Consider the following 14,068-nt stretch of genomic DNA (forward strand, 5'->3'; position numbering starts at 1 on the left):
TGTCAAAGGTCGTATGGTGATCTTTTTCTTTTTACATCCAAGTGTTTACTCTTGAAAAGTGGTCTCATAAGCAACCACACTGCATCTGCTTTTTTAAATACCTATATGTTTTCGTTTAATCTGCCGTTTACGTAGTGCAATCTACATCGTGTTTTGGCTATAATGTGTTTTGAATGTACATACTGATTTCAGACTGCATCGTAGTGTATTCATCTATAAATTCAGGGTTTTCTTTCTGTAGATCAGTATATCCATCCGATCTGAATTTATAATTGGCATACCCAACTTTACATACACATGTATATTACAAGGAAATCATTTCTTGAAATACAATACGGATTTTCAAACAAAAGTTTTAATCAAATTAATGCTTACAATTGATTTGACTTTAGTGGTGGATACTGCTTTCAGAAACCTTGCATTTACAAAATGTGTCAAAGTGTTATGTATTCAAATCGTGTTTCTGCACTTGAATAACATTTATTTATATCGACTGTTCGCGACTTTCATATGTAGTCAATGTCGTTAAACACTCACTAGAAATACCATATCAATTGGCCTTTTAGGAATTTGAATTATCTTTTTGATGATGGTTAATTTTCAGTCTTCTAGAAATTTTCCAAAGTAACCCTTCTAAAACAATGTACGATGTATTACATTGTTTGCCTCAATAAATTGAACATACTTTCTCATTTTATGTGTTCTGATCTTAACACTTAAAACAGGTATACTAAGTCATTTAATACATACTTTAAAGATTTAATGGTCTTGTTCCTAAAACCTTTCAATATAAATAAAAGTATATTATGATTTAAATTGAATCTGACAACAACAACGATTGCCTTTCTAACCAATCTTTAAAAATTGTTGACAGTTTCGTTCATTTCGTGACATATGCATTCAAAAAGACCGGAGATACTAGGTGTCTCAAAAATCTTAAAGAGAAATAACTGAGAGCAGACGATTAGTTTATTGTAAAATGCTCAATTCGCCAGTTATATGTTCTACCTAAATTTACATTATTGCGAATTGAGTATAACGACAATGACCAGAATCATATTGATTTTGCAGCTCCGGCTTGAAGGGGACAATAAGAAAATCCCGACATGCCTATTTGATTATCACAAACTTATCACTTATCTGGTGCAAGAAAATTGGTACCGTTATTTTTATTACTACCACTGGGTCGATGCCTCTGCTGGTGGACTATTAGTCCCCGAGGGTATCACCAGCCCAGTAGCCAGTACTTCGGTACTGGCATGAACATACGGATTTTTTGTGTTATTAAAATTTGCTGTTACAAAATATTAGAAATTATTATAAATTAAGGAATGTATCTCCCTCATGCAAAGCTCTGATTCCTTTCACGGATTTGGCTATACTTTTTGGACCTTTTGGATTATAGCTCTTCATCTTTTATATAAGCTTTGGATTTCAAATATTTTGGCCACGAGCATCACTGAAGAGACATGTATTGTCGAAATGCGCATCTGGTGCAAAAAATTGGTACCGTTAATTTTATTACTACCACTGGGTCGATGCCTCTGCTGGTGGACTATTAGTCCCCGAGGGTATCACCAGCCCAGTAGCCAGTACTTCGGTACTGGCATGAACATACGGATTTTTTGTGTTATTAAAATTTGCTGTTACAAAATATTAGAAATTATTATAAATTAAGGAATGTATCTCCCTCATGCAAAGCTCTGATTCCTTTCACGGATTTGGCTATACTTTTTGGACCTTTTGGATTATAGCTCTTCATCTTTTATATAAGCTTTGGATTTCAAATATTTTGGCCACGAGCATCACTGAAGAGACATGTATTGTCGAAATGCGCATCTGGTGCAAGAAAATTGGTACCGTTAATTTTATTAAAGAATTCTAAAACAAATGAGTTGTAGCATCGATTTCAAAATGCAACACTTTGAACAATCAAGGATCTTGCTATACAAATCCTTGGTACAATCCAGAAGATATGGAAGATTTTTGTCTCTAACAAACTTTTAATTGGTTATTTATTCAATGTTTTTCAAAATTTGGAACGGTTTTTATATATGTGTAGCCATTGTAGGTATTGGTGTATTTGTAGACGACTTTTCAGTTAACAACTTGCAAAACGTTTCCTATATTCAACTGATCGTTAAGATTTGTTACAATACTTCGGATAAAAACCAAAAAATTCAATTCTTATTAAGTTGACTCATTTACTGTTTTGATGTAGTGTAAATTTCGCTTCAACTAAAATTTGTGGACCTCGGGAAAATATAGGAAGGAACGGTGGCAGAATGAGGCCATGCAAGAAATATTTTTTAATTTAGCTTGTTCCCACAACATAATATGTTGTTCCCACAAGATAATACCTTGTGCCCACAAGAAAGTGTTCTTGCTCCCACATGATAAAATGTTGTTCCCACAAGATAATATATTGTTCCCAGAAGATACTAAATTGTTCGCACAAGATATTTTATTGTTCCCACAACATAATATATTGTTCCCATAAGATAATTATCTTGTTCTCACAAGATAATATATTGTTCCCACAAGATGATATCTTGTTCCCACAAGATAATATCTTGTACCCTCATTATACTAGCTTGTACCCATAAGATAATAGCTTGTAACCACAAGATAATATCCTGTACCCACAAGATAATATCTTGTACCCACAAGATAATGTATTGTACCCACAAGATAATATATTGTTCAAGAAGTGTTTTATTCATATTATTGTGAGTTATAACAAGAAACAACAAGAGGCTCTCAAGAGCCTGAATCGCTCACCTGGTAAACTATGGCCTATAAACTATAAACAAATCTGGAGTTAAAATGTTCAATATGTCAAGATCTAACAGTCCTGAAATTTTCAGACAAATCGAACAACCACTTGTTGGATTGCGGCCAATAAATTGGTAATTTTAGGGAATTTTTGTAGTTTTTGGTTATTATCTTGAATATTATTGAAGATAGAGATAAACAGTTAAATACACAAAATGTTCAGCAAAGTAAGATCTACAAAAAATAGATAAGACAAAAGTGTCAATTGACCCCTTAAGCAGTTATTGCCCTTTGAAGACAATTTTACACAATTTGTTTTTCATCTTTGCTAACATTTAAAAATCTTCTCCTACGAAACTACTAGGCCAAATACTTTAAAATTTTTAGTACATGTTCCTTATGGAATCTAGTTTATAAGTTATGTCCGAAAAATTCGATATGACCAAAAGTGATAATTGACCCCCTAAGCAGTTATTGCCCTTTAAAGACAATTTTACACAATTTGTTTATCATCTTGCTAACATTCAAAAATCTTCTCCTCCGAAACTGCAATGCCAAATACTTCCAAACTTTAAGTGAATGTTCCTAAGGGTATCTAGTTTATAAATTATGTCCGAAGTTTTGATCCATAAATAAACATGGCCGCCATTGCTAAAGGTAGCAATACACAGTTAGAAGTTTAGTTTCGCATTATGGCCCCTGTGAATTTTTTAAATATGAAAGTTTTTGTTCAATAAAATTGATTTTTAGATAATTGAAGAATAATATAGCCTTTTTAGTGGGTTTATATGAACATTTAGATTGTTTTTAACATGTTTTATAGGCCATGTATATGATTGACAGTCCGTATTTCCCTATCCGTACCGTCCATAGGTCCATAAATTATTGTAGAGTTTATCAACAAAGATTTTTCGCTCGATCTTTTTAATTCAATTTTATGGAAAAACGAGCAGAAATTCATATGATTTTTTTTGGACCACTTGATAGATATAAACCTATGGACTCAGGAAAGGTATCACTGTAATTGATTGAAACTTTCCTTTAGACCTAATTTTGGAGACTTTTGTGACATGTTCACCTCCCTTTTTTGCTATATTTTGTATCTAAGAAATGCAGATTGTTGCTATGGTTACACCCAAAAGGGATCATATTCCACCCGTATGACCATTAGAAATCAAATCTATAGAAGATTCTCTTTCTATAAGTATATACATGCATAACACACATATAAAGCCTTCTTTGTTAGACAGGAGGGGAAAGAGGGTGTTTAAAAATTATGAGTGTCAATTTTAAGTTTTTTTCCTAACTGTGTATTGCTACCAAAAATAAAACGTACGGGTGAAATGCAGTTTTTGGCTTATATCTAAAAAGAACTGTAGCATTTAGAGCAAATCTGATAAGAAGTCTTTAAGTATTCATGAGGTCAAGCTCTACCTGCCCTCAAATTTTCATAAGAATTGAACAACTAATTGTTGAATTGCTGCCACAAAATTGGTACTTTTAAGGAACTTTTGAAGTTAATTGTTATTATATGGAATACTATTAAAGATATTAGAGATAAACTATAAATAGCAAATATGTTCAGCAAAATAAGACCTACAAAAAAGTCAATCATGAACAAAATTGTTAATTGATCTCTTAAAGAGTTATTGCCTTTAAAGACAGTTTTTAACAGTTCATCATGTTTGCTATCATTTAAAAATCTTATCTTCTGAATCTACTTGGCCAAATATTTCCCAACTTTAACTGAATTTTCTTTAGGGCAGGGACCTATAAAGGTTCTATATAAGTCCTTGCTCAGGGTATCGTGTTTATACAATATCTACAGTTTTGATCCATCAACAAACATGGCCGCCATGGCTTAAAATATAACATAGGGGTCAAAATGCTGTTTTGGCTTATATCTCAAAAACTATAGCATTGAGTGCAAATCCGACAAGCATTTAAAGTATGCATTAGGTCAAGCTATACCTGCCCTGAAATTTTCAGCTGAATTGGGTAACTAATTTTTAGATTATTGCACCTGAATTGGGTAACTAATTTTTAGATTATTCCACCTGAATTGGGTAACTAATTTTTATATTATTGCACCTGAATTGGGTAGCTAATTTTTAGATTATTGCACCTGAATTGATGATTTTAAGGAAATTTTGCACTTTTCGGTTATTATCTTGGATATTGTTTAAATTAAAGATAAACTGTAAACAGCAAAAATGTAAAGCAAGTTATCTGCAAATATCTCAAATGATAAGAATTGTCAGTTGACCCCTGAAGGAGTTATTGCCATTTAAAGATTTTTAGTCACTATGGCTAAAGTAAAACAAAGGGGTAAAATGCATTTTTTTTTGGCTTTTGAAGAAAAAATGACGGATACAATGAACTGTTAAATGGCATTGTTAAGCACTCATTAATATACAACGATACACTAGAGTCCTTGACGAAAGATTTAAGCAAAAAACTACAGGTGAGCGATACAGGCTCTTGAGAGCCTCCTGTTCCAAAGTCTGGTAGTTGGACTTTTTGGTCATTTTTTTGGTAAGGCAGGGGGGTCATTTGTGTCTGCTGTAACAGCAAGTATTACAATTTCAAGTTTCATGCCAACATCACTCACTCACAGTTTGTCAAATCTAAAATATGTTGAACTATACTAATGCATATATGGCATAGCAGAAAGAGGAGTGGGGGGGGGGGGGCATTGTTTATATCTAGTTTCGATTGGATTGATATTATTCAGATTGAAATATAAATAAGGAAAAGAAACTCGTAGAATTTGGGATGAATAGATCAAAGTTCAAGGTCATTGTTAGGAAAATAAGAATTAAGTTTGTGTAGTGATGGTTTCACACAGGAATTTTACCAGATTTACACGGGTGAAAAAATAGCCAAACTTTGCATGTTTATATGACCCAAATATACTAGTACGAATGTATTTTGAACCCATAAAAATCAAAAGTGTTTCTTTTTATAACTGTGCAGTTCAGGGAGCATCCATCAATTGACAGTGCCAGATTTTAATTTGGTAATTTTGACTAGACATTATTTTTAGCTCACCTTTCCTACAAGGAAATGTGAGCTTTTCCCATCACTTGGCGTATGTCGTCGTCGTCTTTAACAATTTTTCAAACATCTTTTTCTCTGAAACTACTAAATGGATTCAAATGAAACTTAGCATGATTGTTCCTTATGGTATGCTGCACAAAGTGCATGCTTCGATTATTGATCCGTCGAAAAACTTGGCTGCCTTACTAAAAATACAACATAGGGGTCAAACAACCGTTTTTCGCAAATATCTCAAAAATCATTAATTAGGTTTAGGCAAATTCTGGCAGGTTGAAAGTGTTAAGCATGATGAAAGGTAAATGTGTGCAGATTTTCGTGAAAATCTGTCAACTGATGTTTAAGTTATTGCCCTTTATTGACAATTTTTGCTATTTTTGATGTCATTATTTAAAAACTCTTCTTCTCTGAAACGACTATTCAAAATCAAATGAAACTTATTCAGATAGTACCTTAGGGTATCCTGCCCAAATTTTATGCTTGGATTTTTGATTGGTCGGAAAACATGTCCGCCATTACTAAAAAATAGAACATAGGGGTCAAAATGCTGTGATTTGATATTTTTTCCTAAATTACAGAAGAAAATGAAGATGAAAGTGAAAATTTGTTTTTGGGCAGCCATTTCTAAAATGGCTTCCATTTTCGGGCTTATTTCTACACTTGCTCGGATTTCAACAAAATTTGGTTTTTAAAGTAAACATGGTATCCTTAGTTGAATGGTGATGATGAGAATGTTGTATAACCATCATTAAACTTCATAATATGATTTTTAACTCAATTTACAACAAAAATTAATATATTAATTTAGTTTATAGGGCATTGTTTACCAGGTGAGCGATTCAGGCTCTTGACAGCCTCTTGTTGTTTCTTTTTATAACTCACAATAATATGAATATAACACTTCTTGAACAATGTATTATCTTGTGGGTATAAGATATTATCTTGTGGGTATTATCTTGTGGGAACAATATATTATCTTGTGGGTACAATATATTATCTTGTGGGAACAATATATAATATTGTGGGCACAATATATTATCTTGTGGGTACAATATTATCTTGTGGGAACAACATATTATATTGTGGGAACAACATGTTATCTTGTTGGAACAACATATTATCTTGTGGGGAACAAAATATTATGTTGTGGGAACGAAATTTTATGTTGTGGAAACAAGTTTAAAACTATTTCTTACATGGCCTCATTCTGCCACCGTAAGATTGTGTGAGGTATCGTTTATGATATTGAATATAGTCCGACTATGAGATGGAGACTTCAGTCTAACGACAAGATGACAAAGCGGAACAACTGCTGTGTCTTTCCGAAAACTTGGTCAAATATGATGCAAGAGAGCCGTTGTGTAGTGGTTAGTGCATCGGACTACTAACACAAAGGTTCCTGGTTCGATTCCCTTTGGGATGAAAATTTCAGGAACTGAATTTTCGGCTCTCCCTTGACACCATTTGCGAGTATGGTCTCGAGGAAACGATGATAGTCCGTCGGAAGGGGACTATAAATGGCTGACCCGTGTTAAGAGAGAGCCATATATCTTGCACGTGAAAGATACCCATGTAGATTTCGAAAAAGAGCAGACTAATCCGTCATTTATATGTTGACCACAGCTGTTCACTTTTATATAAAAATATTGCAACTTGTAAGTAACAGTTAGTTGATGGCGCTTTAGAATGATTAAGAAATCTGTTTCTACACAAAATATTACCGCAAATCAAAATTGTGCAGCTAAATAAGGCGACATGAATATCATGCTTGATTTTGTTTGATTGTATCAGTATATGTTTGTATATTCATAGACGTTTATTCATATCTTGAATGTTCATATGAATAAATATGAATATGCAATTGAGATAAGAAACACTTACTATTCCGGACAATAAATATTACTGATGCTGAAAGGCTCAAAACTCCAACAACCAAGGTTACTATTCCGACAATACATATATCAGTACTTTCTTGTGTGTGTGCACACGTCTCTTGTTTTGAAGATGCTTCAAATATATATTACTATGAATTATCGATGAATATCATTATATTAATAATAATATCATTATTAAACACATTTGCATCAAAATAATTGTCAATAGAGCTCACGTAATACAAGAACAGTTACATTAAAAACTTAACAATACAACTTGTATGCTAATGATAACTAAATATGCAATATAATTTCAATACAAAAATATTCTTTTGCATTAAAATAAAACTATCATGGATTTCTTAAAAGTACTTTTTTTTCTGTAGCTGTTTTTAAATACTGAAGTGATAATGTGTTTGATTTTTTTAATTGGTTAAGATGAGAACTTTTAGTCCACCGTAATAGAAACTAGTCTTGAGACCTGTCTTATATATCTTTATTTTTTGTTTTTGAATTTTAAAATAATCAAATGATGAAAACCTCTTATTGTATTTTTAGTTTGTAGAAGCTGGAAAAATAAGGCTTGACAAATATTCTGGAGCTAAACCATGTGAAATAAATTAGAAATGATTTTTTATTACGAATTATGTTTGTAATTGGCACTATGTCAGATTCGTGAATCTGTTCGCTAAAGGGTTTGTTCTAATTGTTTTCGTCTGTCATGTCTTACATTACTCTTGCTATTTACAATGTAATTACTATTGTGACCGGAAATAGGTATTGCGCATGTGTGACGATGGGTAATAAACATATATAGCATTTTTTTAATCTAGCAACAATGATTTGAGGTACATTCTTTCACGCTCATGTTCTTGAAAATGTCGGTATCATATTTGTTGAAACCAGGTTTTTATCAACAAAGTAAATTGAAAATGGATATGTGGAATGTGTCAAAGAAACAATAATCCCGACTAAAGAGCAGAAAACGACCGAAGGCTACCAATGGGCTTTTAACACACAAAATCTGGCACTTGGAGGCAGGTTTCGGCTGGCTCTTTAACAAAAAAGGTAAAGGATAAAAAACATAAGTCAGGGATAAAACATCCAGCAAGTAGAAATTGCCGTAGAGTCTCTATTTAAATATGATGAAATTGACAATGGAAATGGGGAATGTTTCAAAAAGACAACAATATGACCATAGAGCAGACAACAGCCGAAGGCCACACATTGTTTTTTAGCGCAGCGAGAAAATACCTTACCTGGCCCCCCAACAAAAAAGAAAACTGGATATGATATAATTAATATTTAAAATAATTTGGTGAAGAAAAAATATTCCCGTATTATACATAAAAATCAAACTTATAGTTTATAAAAGTATGTTCCTTCTTAAAACAGTTAATGAAACTGAGGACAGGGGACTCTTGATTTACCGATATTTGAAAGTTTTGTAGTACTAGTATAATATGTTGTAATTTGTATTTTGATTTGTCACTATATAATTTACTTCGCAATAATATACTTTGCAACAATTGATATATATGGAAATATTCTTTATAAAGCACAAAAATATCAGTATTCACATCAGAAACTTACAAAACCTTTAAATAGACGTATTTAGAAGGGATATAGTTAAGATACAGTTGTCAGGTCATTAAAATTGCATATTTTGGCGTTAATATTGATTCACTTATAGGGTCTTTGCATAGGAACTAAACACATTTATTCAAAAAACAGTTATTGGCATGACACCGATTATGTTCTTCTCATATATGTTATGACGGTATGATACTTAACCCCTAACGGGAAGGATTGTGCCGGATATTCATATGATGAAATCATAATCTTTCAATCAGTTTTATTGAAGTTTGGAGCTGGCATGTCAGTTAACTGGTAGTAGTCTTTTATTTTTTATGTATTATTGTCATTTTGTTTTTTTTCTTTGGTTACATCTTCTGACATCAGACTCAGACTTTTCTTACACTGAATTTGAATTTGCGTATTGTTATGCATTTACTTTTCTACATTGGCTAGAGGTATAGGGGGAGGGTTGAGATCTCATAAACATATTTAACCCCGCCGCATTTTTGCGCCTGTCCCAAGTCAGGAGCTTCTGGCCTTTGTTAGTCTTGTATTATTTTTAATTTTAATTTCTTGTGTACAATTTGGAGTTTATTAGTATGGCGTTCATTGTCACTGAACTAGTATATATTTTGTTAGGGGCTAGCTGAAGGACGCTTCCGTGTGCGGGAATTTCTCGCTACATTGAAGACCTGTTGGTGACCTTCTGCTGTTGTCTTTTCTATGGTCGGGTTGTTGTCTCTTTGACACATTCCCATTTCCATTTTCAATTTTATTATATGTATGAGTGTATGTTTTTTTTTCAGTTTGTCACATGTTTTTTTTTCAGTTTGTCACATGTTTTTTTTTTTTAAATTTGTTTATATCAAATGCAGATTATTATTGATTAAAATGGAAACAGGGATAGGGTTTGACACGGCATATGCTGTCTGCAATGAATCTCAATAATGAATTTATTCTACTGGACAACGCTTGGTTAAGTTACATAAAACACACGGAATTGTCTCTAGAAAACATTACATGTATTATCTTGAAACAAAATAAGTAGTGTCTTGATGATATTTTTTCGTTACATAATCAAGAGTTTTCTCAATATACTTCTAAAATTTACCCAAAGGAGCTTACTTTAGATAAATCAAATTTAGATGTTTCAGTCTTAAACGGGAAACACCACAACAAAATTTACGACAAAAAGGACGATGTTGCGTTCCTTATTGTTAATTTTCCATTTTTAGATGGCGAAGTGCCTTTGGCACCATCCTACGGTGTTCATAGTTCAAAGCTCGTTCGCTATGCTGTTAATTACTTAACACTTTTACTAAGTTTTTCAATAGATATAAATATTTGGTTTTGAAGTTGAGTTGTTCCTGTATTTCTAACGGGATAGCACATCCTCATTTTTACGGAAATGTTGTTAACCGTGTCCGAAAATTAAGAAACAATCCTGGTTAACTTGTCGATTATTAAATGAACTTCTCTAATTTGTGTGTTATTTTTTTTATTTTGAACAAAAATTACAAGAATTAACGAAATTTACGAAAATTGTAAAAAATTGGCTATCTCAGGGGAGAATGTTTTTGTAAAAGATTACAAAAAAAATGTTAAAAATTTACTATAAAGGGCAAGTATTCCTTAAGGGGTCAATTTATTACTTTGGTCATGTTAAATTTTGTGTAGCTCTTACTTTGTTGTACTTTAATGCTGTTTACAGTTTATCTCTACCTATGATAATAATCAAGATAATAACCAAAAGCTGCAAACTTTTCTTGAAATTACCAATTCAGGAGGTAACAACCCAACAAAAAGTTGCCCGATTGGTCTGAAAATTTCAGGGCAGATAGATCTTGACCTAATGAACAATTTTATCCACAGCAGGCTTGCTCTTAATGCGTTGGTTTCAGAGATATGAGCCAACAACCGCATTTTACCCTATGTACTATTTTTAGCCATGTCCGCCATCTTGGTTCGCAGGCTGGGTCATCGGACACATTTTTAAAACTAGATACAATGATTATGAATGTGGACAGATTTGGTTAAAGGAGTAGGTCCAGTAAGACCTCATTTTGGCCTCAAAATATAGCAGTTTTACAGAATTGTTAAAATGTAAACTTTTACTTATTTATTGGAAAGTAGAATGATGCTGCTACATAAATATGGGCTGTGTGTGACTATACAATGCACATATGTCTGGCACTAGCATCAAAAAGTCATGCTAAATTACTGAAATCTTCACAAATTTAGAATTATAGTTCAATTTAAGACGGTTTCCGTCTTAAATGAAAGTGGCCGCATTCGTGTTCATTCTAAATATTGTAATGTAAGATGTATTTGATGATAATACATAACATATACAAAGGTTGAGGATGAGGCCACATCCATGTTTGACAAAAACCATCTGAAAAGTGAAATTGTTTGGCATAGTTGATAGATTTGTCATATTTACGCGTGAAACGGAGCGTTTTTAATGACTAAACCAGTTAAAAACTTCCACATTAACTAATTGAATCAACTGAAATATACACTTAAGTGTTTAAAAGGTATTCAAAATATTTCGTTATATGAACCTGAAATGTTAGGCCGAAATCGGTCCTTACCGGACCTACTCCTTTGTCCTTGGAGTTTCAGTAGAGAATATTTTTGGAATAGATTACAAAAATTTACAATAAAATTGTTTAAAATTGACTATAACGGGCAATCACTTCTTAAGGGGTCAACTGACCATTTTGGTCATGTTGAGTTATTTGTAGATTTTACTTTGCTGAACATTATTGCTGTGTACAGTTTTTCTCTATCTATAATAATATTCAAGATTTTTTTTTAAATTTAAAAATTTCCTTAAAATTACATTACCAATTTATGGACAGCAACCCAACAACGGTTTCTCCAATTCATCTGAAAATTTCAGGAAGGATATATCTTGAGATGAGAAACAATTTTAAGCCAAAATCTACATTTCAACCCCATGTTCTATTTCTAGCCATGGCAGCCGTTTTGGTTGGTTGGTTGTTGAGTGAATAAGTGAAAAAATGAAAAAATATCAGTTTTGCTATTCGGTTCCTATGGTAACCGTGCTGTCATAAAGTACCTTGTTATTTCGCCCTAAAAAACTGAAATTTTACATATTTTCTTGATAATTTCACCCTAATTTCGAAGTAACTAGAAATATATAACAATATATTGTTGAAGTTGAAGACATGTTCCTAATATGTAAGTATATGAGGAGAGGGAAACAGTTCTTCAAATTATGTTACCAAATTTTGCATCCAGAAGAAAAATTGAAAATAATCGATTTTCAATATCAATTATCTCCCATGAACAGACTTATATTTAAAATCTATTTAGAAGCATTTGTTTATTAGACCCCTGTCTAAAACATATAAAAAATAAACATTTGTAGCCTCCTTAAGATTTTTTGTAAAAAAAACTGACATTTCAGAGCTCATTACTCCAAATCAGTTCATCCAATTGATCTGAAAATCAGAGAGTATATAGATCTTGGTAGTTCTCCCATTCAAACTATTTACTCCTGTATCTATCGACTATTACTGTCAAGATCAAAGCAAAACATTGCTTATATCAAATATATCATAGCCCCATGCACAAACCAACATAAAGCATTTTATTGTTCTGAAAAAAAATTGACTAGCAAACAGCTGAAGATCTCTTTCTTATAACTTCATAAATAACTCTTTTCCTTGAGTTTTCAGTGTCTATTGTTTATATTTTATCTATACAACAGGGCTTTGGGCAAAATCCTTTCATAACATAAACAACAAACATTTTAGCGAAATACATCTCTTCTTTTTAAAAAGATATAAACATGATACATAAAATCTGTATTTTGAGGTTATCATTAAATGTACAGAATAAGAATATATTTATTAGGCAATCATGACACCCATAAATAGCAGAATGGTTAATACAAATTATAATTACAAATTATTAACATGGATTTTATTGAATATAGTGATGAAAAAAATAAAGAAAACTAGAGGCTCTAAAGAGCCTGTGTCGCTCACCTTGGTATATGTGAATATTAAACAAAAGAAACAGATGGATTCATGACAAAATTGTGTTTTTGTGATGGTGATGTGTTTGTACATCTTACTTTACTGAACATTCTTGATGCTTACAATTATCTCTATCTATAATGAACTTGGCCCAATGAAAATTGTTAAAAATTGACTATAAAGGACATTAACTCCTTAGGGGGTCAATTGATCATTTCATTCATGTTGACTTATTTGTAAATCTTACTTTGCTGAACATTATTGCTTTTTACAGGTTATCTCTATCTATAATAGTATTCAAGATAATAACAAAAACCAGCAAAATTTCCTTAAAATTACCAATATAGGGGCAGCAACCCAACAACGGGTTGTCCGATTCATCTGAAAATTTACGTCCAGATAGATCTTGACCTAATAAACAATTATACCCTTCTTCAGATTTGTTCTAAATGCTTTGGTTTTTGAGTTATAAGCCAAAAACTGCATTTTACCCCTATGTTCTATTTTTAGCCATGGTGGCCATCTTGGTTGGTTGGCCAGGTCATCGGACACATTTTTTAAACTAAATACCCCAATGATGATTGTGGACAAGTTTGGATTAATTTGGCCCAGTAGTTTCAGAGGAGAAGATTTTTGTAAAAGATTACTAAGATTTACGAAAAATGGTTCAAAATTGACTATAAAGGGCAATAACTCCTAAAGGGGTCAACTGACCATTTCGGTTATGTTGACTTATTTGTAAATCTTACTTTGCTGAACATTTTTGCTGTTTAC

This window comes from Mytilus galloprovincialis, chromosome 6 (assembly GCF_965363235.1).
Source record: "Mytilus galloprovincialis chromosome 6, xbMytGall1.hap1.1, whole genome shotgun sequence".
Lineage (NCBI taxonomy): Eukaryota > Metazoa > Mollusca > Bivalvia > Mytilida > Mytilidae > Mytilus > Mytilus galloprovincialis.